At 45.1% G+C, this 9,831-nt stretch overlaps 2 non-coding genes across 2 annotated transcripts; both read right to left on the reverse strand.

The window, feature by feature from the left end:
• Positions 1-1,726: 1,726 nt before the first annotated feature.
• LOC139997048 (5.8S ribosomal RNA) lies at positions 1,727-1,881 on the reverse strand. The gene has a single exon (XR_011802528.1). It is a non-coding gene; the product is annotated as a 5.8S ribosomal RNA (ribosomal RNA).
• A 2,830-nt stretch (positions 1,882-4,711) lies between these two features.
• On the reverse strand, positions 4,712-6,635 carry LOC139997062 (small subunit ribosomal RNA). The gene has a single exon (XR_011802542.1). It is a non-coding gene; the product is annotated as a small subunit ribosomal RNA (ribosomal RNA).
• Between the last annotated feature and the right edge of the window lie 3,196 nt (positions 6,636-9,831).

Raw genomic sequence — 9,831 nt, forward strand, 5'->3', positions numbered from 1 at the left:
TCGACGATTCCAGCGGTTCCTTGTTTTCGCCTGTTATTGCTGGCACAGAGATCGAACACGCGACATGTATATAACATATCGGTTTCTTTGCTCTGTACCAACGACGAAAACGCACGGGAACTCACGCAAGTGGAAAAGCGAGCGCGAGACGTACACAACGGGGTGAATTTATTACTCGGGGACTGGACGACCGGCGATACGTTAGGATGCGCGGTCCAGCGATAGACGACGAAGAGACATGGGATGACCAACGATCTCTTTTTCTCTAAAACTCGGAGCGCCGAATCGCCTTAAAGCAAAAAAAAATCACACGCGCGTACGTCGTACGTACGGCGCGTGTATACCTCGTCTCTAATCAAGTTTCGTTAGTCTTTCTCGAGCCTCGCCAAAGAGGATCGTTCTCTTCCTCTGCGCGATCTCTCCGTGCCAATGTCAGAGATTATTCTCTCTTTCGCACGACGACGAAAACGACTATTTTCGACGATCCGAACAACTTTGTAACGGACTCACATGCACATCTTAAAATCGGGTACAGAAACGTTGCGCAACACCGTGAGCTTTTCTCTTCTTCGTCACCCTTAAATATAGCCGATCGTAGACGCACGCTAGATCGTAACACACACTTTTCGTTGATTTCCGACGAACGTGGCTTTGGGCCAGGCGCGCGGGCAGAGAGATACGCGACCGACGGGGAAAAATTCGTCCCGATACATGTACGCGTACTCTCCGATCTCCGCGCAACGCTGGGGATCATCTCCCTAAGTCATCAGCGTTCGAAGAAATCTCGTGTGTCCGTTCCCGGATCTACGGCTTTCTCTGGGTTCACGAAGAACAGAAAAAAGCACAGAGGATGAAAAACGCAACGACGACCCATCGATGCGACGGTCCTCGTTGTCTTCTCGTCAGTCGTCTCGCGCCTGCAGAATACATCTCTGCCGCACGAACAGACGGAGTGGGTATTCGATCCCTGGGGCTGTACGAGTAAAAACATCTTGATGAAAAGACGGTTGTGTTTCTTTAAGGCACACAGTTTTTCGTTACGCCACCAAGTTTAGGTTTAGGTTTTAATATCTTGGTTCTCTTTTCTCTCCTCTCTCGACTGACTTTGTTCAAAAATATTTTTGCTTTCTCTCAGTCTCGCCAAAAATTCATTTAAGACGACGTCGGGGGCGCGGTCATTCGTGCTTATCGAAGACTAACAAAACGTAGCAGAGGCTGATACAAAAAGAAAAAAAAAATCGGCCACGAAGAAAACTCGCTCTGTGTATCTCGATAACCGCGTCGACGACGACGGTTCTCTCCGCGCTCTTTTAATTCGTATCCTTCTTCTTGCGCTTCGTCCGACTCAGAAACGTTCGTAAAACACGAACGACGGCGGGTTGTCAAGCCAAGAAGGGACAGAGAAGAGACGGAGGTAGTTTTGCGAGTCTCCCGTGAACGCGATAGATTTTTCATATATATTTGTATCGAGAGCATGCGTACGCCGGTCTCCACACGATCCAGCGACGAACGCCGACGAACGTCCAACAATCGCTCGTACGTCGCGTACGAGCCCTCGACCGCTCTTTAATTCGTATTCTTTTGCTTGGCGCTCGTCCTCCGACTCGGAAACGTTCGTTTAAAGATAAAACGAACGACGGCGGGCTGTCGACGAGGCAAGAAAGAACAGAGAGAGACGGACCGAGAGCAACGATACGCAACGCAAGCAGTCTTAGGTTTACGTGAGCAACCCTCAGCCAGGCGTGGTCCAGGAATTGTATCCGTGGACCGCAATGTGCGTTCGAAATGTCGATGTTCATGTGTCCTGCAGTTCACACGTTGACGCGCAATTAGCTGCGTTCTTCATCGACCCACGAGCCAAGTGATCCACCGTTCAGGGTAATCGTTTATGCATGGATTTTTGTTTGTGTACTCAGGTTTTTGTACTCTTATTCTCGGTTCGAAAGAAGCCGATATCCGACAAACGTCCGACCAACGGGAATCGAACGCGCGGAAGTCGCCATATGATTGACGACACGAAAATACGTTCGAAAACGAAATCGGACGGACTGCGCGACGACACACGCAGCCCGCCGACCGGGCGTAAAGTGCATTATAATATATAACAACCAACGAGATCGAAGCTCCGTTCGTCAGGAAACGACGGGGATATAACACCCGATTCTGAATCCTCTGTACAGCACACGATCTCGCGAAGAAAGCGCACGGTGGCTAGCCCATGATATATATATATGTTCGTTCCTCTCGTCCAGTTATTCGAAGCAAACAGCCGATATGCATCTCCATCGTTCGGGTAAAAAAAAATCGATGGGACGCGCACGGTCGTAGTCTTCCTCGCGCGGTCGTTTCTTCCCGATAGCCAGAAGCAGAGTTTGAAAAACTCTAGCGACGGAACGAGGCATTAGACTCTCGACAACGAGGATAGAGAGACGGCCGGCGATCCCCTCTGAATCGACTTCGGTGGTTCAGGTAAAAATAAAAAAAATCGATGGGACGCGCACGGTCGTCGTTCCTCTTCCTCGCGCGCGGTCTATTCTTCCCGATAGCCAGAAGCAGAGTTTGAAAAACTCTAGCGACGGAACGAGGCATTAGACTCGCGACAACGAGGATAGAGAGACGGCCGGCGGTCCCCTCTGAATCCACTTTGGTCGCTCAGGTAAAAATAAAAAAAAATTCGAAAGGGACGCGCACGGTCGTCCTTCCTCTTCCTCGCGCGGTCTTTTCTTCCCGATAGCCAGAAGCAGAGTTTGAAAAACTCTAGCGACGGAACGAGGCATTAGACTCTCGACAACGAGGATAGAGAGACGGCCGGCGGTCCCCTCCGAACGGATGGCGACAACGACGACTAAAGCGCGAAAAATCGCGACGAAAAGGAACGCATCTCCGTTCAGGTGTATGTGTGTGCGTGCGTTTAAAAAAAATTCGATGGGACTCGCAGCCATCGGCCTCGCGCGGTCGTTTCTTCCCGATATCCAGAAGCAGAGTTTGAAAAACTCTAGCGACGGAACGAGGCATATGACTCACGACAACGAGGATATGGACAGGCGGTCCCCTCTGAACGGGTCGACGAGACGATGGTAAAAGAGACGAACCGGACGAAACTTCCGTCGATCAGGTAAAAATAAAAAAAAATTCGATGGGACGCGCACGGTCGTCGTCGTCGTCTTCCTCGCGCGGTCGTTTCTTCCCGATAGCCAGAAGCAGAGTTTGAAAAACTCTAGCGACGGAACGAGGCATATGACTCACGACAACGAGGATAGAGAGACGGCCGGCGGTCCCCTCTGAATCGACTTCGGTGGTTCAGGTAAAAATAAAAAAAATCGATGGGACGCGCACGGTCGTCCTTCCTCTTCCTCGCGCGCGCGGTCTATTCTTCCCGATAGCCAGAAGCAGAGTTTGAAAAACTCTAGCGACGGAACGAGGCATTAGACTCGCGAGGATAGAGAGACGGCCGGCGGTCCCCTCCGAACCAACTTCGTCTAGTTAAGAATCGTTACTCTTTACCATCACTCGCACTGGTATATATCTTTTCGGGCCAACATCCACGCAATGCGTTTTCGTTCTAGGTTACCCGATCCACGAGTACGAACGTACAACGTGGTTTCGTTTTGTCGAACATCGTATATCGTTCGCCGTTGAAACGAACGACAACGAAACGACATAGGAAGAACGAACGCCCTTTGGGTAGGAAGCACGTTTCGAGGAACGACGAGAGTTTGGAGAGACGCGCGAGATAGCTGGAGACGCGCAGATATAGGTATCCATGGATCTTCGAAGAGAACCTTCGAAGATATATAATTCGGTATCCTTTTTTTCTGCGGCTCGCTATTCGCGTTCTTTCGCTCTCGTCGACGACTCGTTATAGACGCTTCGTTCGATCCCAAAGAGCAGTCTTCCTTATGTCCCGTTGCTAGGAGGTGAGGCCTACGCAACGCAACTACGAAATATAGAAGAGGTGTGAGCAGTGATCTCTCCGACACGAGGCACTTTAGAGATTTTAGTTTATATATTATATTGTTCGTTCGTTGGATTTCCACGATGCAAATACGAAATACGAGATCGTGACGGCGGGTCTTTCTGTGTACGACCTCACGCAGGCGCCTCGATCGCATTTCTCATTACACGTGGTTTCCACTGTAACTTTTAGTTTTTTCGATATGTGTTCAGCTCAAGTTCCCTCACATATCGTTATTATTATTATTATTATTAATAGTAGCGGTTTCGTGTTATAGGATTCGGAGACGGCGGGTCTTTCTGTGTACGACCTCACGCAAGCGCCTCGAGAATCTTTTTAAGTTTTTCGTTTGTTATAATATTATTCGGAGACGGCGGGTCTTTCTGTGTACGACCTCACGCAGGCGCCTCGAGAATATTTTTAAGTTTTTCGTTTGTTATAATATTATTCGGAGACGGCGGGTCTTTCTGTGTACGACCTCACGCAGGCGCCTCGAATTATTCGTGTAAAAGTATATCTCTTCATCCCGATGATCGAGAGAGAGTGCCACACTCTTCGTATAGTTTCGTAACTGGAGCGTCTCTCACCTCCTTATTGTAAAAAATTTGGCTTTTGTCAAAGTATATAGCTTGTTAATACGTCGTATATACTTTGTGTCGATATAGGAGGAGTACGGCTCCTTACCGACGATATTATATATATTTTATTATACAGTGTTCAAGTCAAATATATTCTTTGTGTTTTTGTATTTTTCGTTAATGATCCTTCCGCAGGTTCACCTACGGAAACCTTGTTACGACTTTTACTTCCTCTAAATGATCAAGTTTGGTCATCTTCCCGGTAACATCGGCAATGCTTATCACATTGGCCGCGCACCAGTCCGAAGACCTCACTAAATCATTCAATCGGTAGTAGCGACGGGCGGTGTGTACAAAGGGCAGGGACGTAATCAACGCGAGCTTATGACTCGCGCTTACTGGGAATTCCTCGTTCATGGGGAATAATTGCAAGCCCCAATCCCTAGCACGAAGGAGGTTCAGCGGGTTACCCGGGCCTTTCGGCCAGGGAAAACACGCTGATTCCTTCAGTGTAGCGCGCGTGCGGCCCAGAACATCTAAGGGCATCACAGACCTGTTATTGCTCAATCTCGTGCGGCTAGAAGCCGCCTGTTCCTCTAAGAAGATTTGTTTGTACGTTGGTAGTAAAAACCCGCCGACCGAAGCCGGGGGCCTTCGAGATACCATAATTTACGTCTATTTAGCAGGCTAGAGTCTCGTTCGTTATCGGAATTAACCAGACAAATCGCTCCACCAACTAAGAACGGCCATGCACCACCACCCACCGAATCAAGAAAGAGCTATCAATCTGTCAATCCTTCCGGTGTCCGGGCCTGGTGAGGTTTCCCGTGTTGAGTCAAATTAAGCCGCAGGCTCCACTCCTGGTGGTGCCCTTCCGTCAATTCCTTTAAGTTTCAGCTTTGCAACCATACTTCCCCCGGAACCCAAAAGCTTTGGTTTCCCGGAAGCTGCCCGCCGAGTCATCGGAGGAACTTCGGCGGATCGCTGGCTGGCATCGTTTATGGTTAGAACTAGGGCGGTATCTGATCGCCTTCGAACCTCTAACTTTCGTTCTTGATTAATGAAAACATTTTTGGCAAATGCTTTCGCTTCTGTCCGTCTTGCGACGATCCAAGAATTTCACCTCTAACGTCGCAATACGAATGCCCCCATCTGTCCCTATTAATCATTACCTCGGGGCTCCGAAAACCAACAAAATAGAACCGAGGTCCTATTCCATTATTCCATGCACACAGTATTCAGGCGAAGGTAGCCTGCTTTAAGCACTCTAATTTGTTCAAAGTAAACGTATCGGCCCACCTCGACACTCAGTGAAGAGCACCGCGATGGGATATTAGTTGGACCGCCCCGCGAGGAGCTAAGCCCACCGATAGGACGTACCACATAATGCCAGTTAAACACCGCGAGCGGTGAACCGACACTGTGACACACAGATTCAACTACGAGCTTTTTAACCGCAACAACTTTAATATACGCTATTGGAGCTGGAATTACCGCGGCTGCTGGCACCAGACTTGCCCTCCAATTGGTCCTCGTTAAAGGATTTAAAGTGTACTCATTCCGATTACGGGGCCTCGGATGAGTCCCGTATCGTTATTTTTCGTCACTACCTCCCCGTGCCGGGAGTGGGTAATTTGCGCGCCTGCTGCCTTCCTTGGATGTGGTAGCTGTTTCTCAGGCTCCCTCTCCGGAATCGAACCCTGATTCCCCGTTACCCGTTACAACCATGGTAGGCGCAGAACCTACCATCGACAGTTGATAAGGCAGACATTTGAAAGATGCGTCGCCGGTGCTAGATGACCATGCGATCAGCACAAAGTTATTCAGAGTCACCAAAACAAACGATGGACGAACGGACGAGCCATCCGCCACCGATTGGTTTTGATCTAATAAAAGCATTCGTACCATCTCTGGTACGAATCTGTTTGCATGTATTAGCTCTAGAATTACCACAGTTATCCAAGTAAGTTTAAGTATGATCTAAGAAACCATAACTGATTTAATGAGCCATTCGCGGTTTCACCTTAATGCGGCATGTACTGAGACATGCATGGCTTAATCTTTGAGACAAGCATATGACTACTGGCAGGATCAACCAGGGAACTTTGTATTTTATATATATATTAGAGTCAAAAGACTCTCTTTTTAAAATAGCCTCAGAGTGTCGTAGGTGGGTCCGTAACACCGTACGACGAGACTTTTCGTTCTTAGTGAACGTTCGACGACACCCTTTTAATTCCCGTTGTAACGTCGAACGCCACTACTCTCTCTCCTCTCATTTCGCCACTCTCTTTACTTTCTTTCGTTCGTTTGATTGTTTGTGTGGAATATTTTAAGATCATTCTGTTCATAGGATCATTCTGTAAGAATGGTTTGTTGGTTGAACGAATATGCCTTAGCGGTAAAAAGCACGTAAACTGCATGCTGAACGTACCGTCCTCGTAAGAAACATATTCGTTCGTTCTTTTGATATTCTCCAATCAGAAAGAACGCACTTCCTAAAAGGTAGTACGCTCCCCATTAGCCTTTCGTATGTTTAAAACGTACTGCGTACGCTATAACATAAGTTTTGGAACGGTCTCTGCCGAACCAGCATGAATTGATACTCAGTTAGTAACAAGCACACTGCCCTAACTTTTTTTAAAGTTAGTGCGAGCATACAGGATCCAGCTTCCCGACTAAGGGGAACCTTGCCACGTTATTTGGTCATTACGTCCAGGACAGCGACCCGCGGCGCAGCAGTGTAGAGAAAGAGTCGATACGAGAACGAAGGAACAGTCGAGAAATAGCAAAAAAGTTCACTAAGACTCGAGGAGCGGTGACTGAATTCTCAACCGAGGCCGTAGAATAGCCACGCGCTCGACGCTGTTCCGTCCGGACCGTCCGACTCGACGTGTCTCTTATAGATACCAAAGCGCCGGCCGGACGGTCGGCGCCGGCCGGGCCAGCGGCCGGGCGCTTACCATGTAAAACCTCCGTTAGAGCGTACCGTCGGACTTAGTCTCTGAAACGCTCGACCACTTTTTTCGAATAAACTACCCTTAGAAAACATCCTATCGTCGAGATATTTTAACGCACCGCTTATTTTAATATTTCAAACGAGTTTTTATCGAAAAATTTAATTTTTTTTTTTTTTTCAAAATCGCATCAGTAAACCACCTCTTTTAACGAATACGGACAAAAACCACGTTCTTAATCGATTAGAACACGTTAAAACAACGAGAAATATGCAAAAAAATATATACCTTGCAACGTTAATTAACGAAAAAATTAAACAAATATCGCAGTCGTGTCAGTTCGACGGACACTAATTTTTTAAAAAATTCGAAAAAAACGTTTAATCCAGTTGTATTTAATAGAGATATAACCGTTTCTGCAAAAATATTTATACCTTATAACGCTTTTTAACGAAATAACTCGAAATAAGCTTTTCGGACTTTTCCGCCGGCCGAAATTTTTCTAAGTCCCAACGTACCGTCGGACTTAGTCTCTGAAACGCTCGACCACTTTGTTCCAATAAAGTACCGTTATAAAACGTCCTATCGTCGAGATATTTTAACGCACCGCTTATTTTAATATTTTAAACGAGTTTTTATCGAAAAATTTAATTTTTTTTTTTTTTCAAAATCGCATCAGTAAACCACCTCTTTTAACGAATACGGACAAAAACCACGTTCTTAATCGATTAGAACACGTTGAAACAACGAGAAATATGCAAAAAAATATATACCTTGCAACGTTAATTAACGAAATAATTAAACAAATATCGCAGTCGTGTCAGTTCGTCGAACACAAATTTTTTAAAAAATTCGAAAAAACGTTTAATCCAGTTGTATTTAATAGAGATATAACCGTTTCCGCAAAAATATTTATACCTTATAACGCTTTTTAACGAAATAACTCGAAATAAGTATTTCGGACTTTTCCGCCGGCCGAAATTTTTCTAAGTCCCAACGTACCGGTCCAGAATGAGACAAAGTTCCAAAGGCCCGGTCGTATCCGTCCGTTTTTTTTTAACCTTCCACGGACGAAATAAACGTTTAATCCCGACGTAAAATACAATAATATAGCGATTTATATAAAAATATTCATACCTCATAACGCTTTTTAACGAAATAACTCGAAAAAACTTTTCGGTCCGAAATTTTTCTAAGTCCCTACGTACCGCTCGAGAATGCGACTAAGTTCCAACGTCCCGGACGAGTTCGCACTTTTTTTATATAACTTTCCAGCGACGAAATAAACGCTTAATCCCGACGTAAAAAGTCATTTTAAAGCGATTTATGCAAGAATATTCGCACCTTATAACGCTTTTAAGCGAAAAAATTCGAAAAAACGGTTCGATTAAAAATTTTTTTTTAACGTTTTCGGGACGAAATAAACGTTTAATCCCGACGTAAAATATAATAATATAGCGATTTATATAAAAATATTCATACCTTATAACACTTTTAAGCGAAATAACTCGAAAAAACTTTTCGGTCGAAAATTTTTCTAAGTCCCTACGTACCGGTGGAGAGTATGACAAAGTCCGACGGGCCGAGTCGCGTCGGTCCACTATTTTTTTTTAACGTTTTCGGGACCAAATAAACGTTTAATCCCGACGTAAAATACAATAATATAGCGATTTATATAAAAATATTCATACCTTATAACACTTTTAAGCGAAATAACTCGAAAAAACTTTTCGGTCGAAAATTTTTCTAAGTCCCTACGTACCGGTCCAGAATGAGACTAAGTTCCAACGTCCCGGGCGCGATCATACTTTTTTTATATAACTTTTCAGCGACGAAATAAACGCTTAATACCGACGTAAAACGTCATTTTAAAGCGATTTATGCAAGAATATTCGCACCTTATAACGCTTTTAAGCGAAAAAATTCGAAAAAACGGTTCGATTAAAAATTTTTTTTTAACGTTTTCGGGACGAAATAAACGTTTAATCCCGACGTAAAATATAATAATATAGCGATTTATATAAAAATATTCATACCTTATAACACTTTTAAGCGAAATAACTCGAAAAAACTTTTCGGTCGAAAATTTTTCTAAGTCCCTACGTACCGGTGGAGAGTATGACAAAGTCCGACGGGCCGAGTCGCGTCGGTCCACTATTTTTTTTTAACGTTTTCAGGACCAAATAAACGTTTAATCCCGACGTAAAATATAATAATATAGCGATTTATATAAAAATATTCATACCTCATAACGCTTTTTAACGAAATAACTCGAAAAAACTTTTCGGTCGAAAATTTTTCTAAGTCCCAACGTACCGGTCCAGAATGAGACTAAGTTCCA

Source organism: Bombus fervidus, unplaced genomic scaffold (genome assembly GCF_041682495.2).
Source record: "Bombus fervidus isolate BK054 unplaced genomic scaffold, iyBomFerv1 scaffold0028, whole genome shotgun sequence".
NCBI classification, from domain to species: Eukaryota; Metazoa; Arthropoda; class Insecta; order Hymenoptera; family Apidae; genus Bombus; species Bombus fervidus.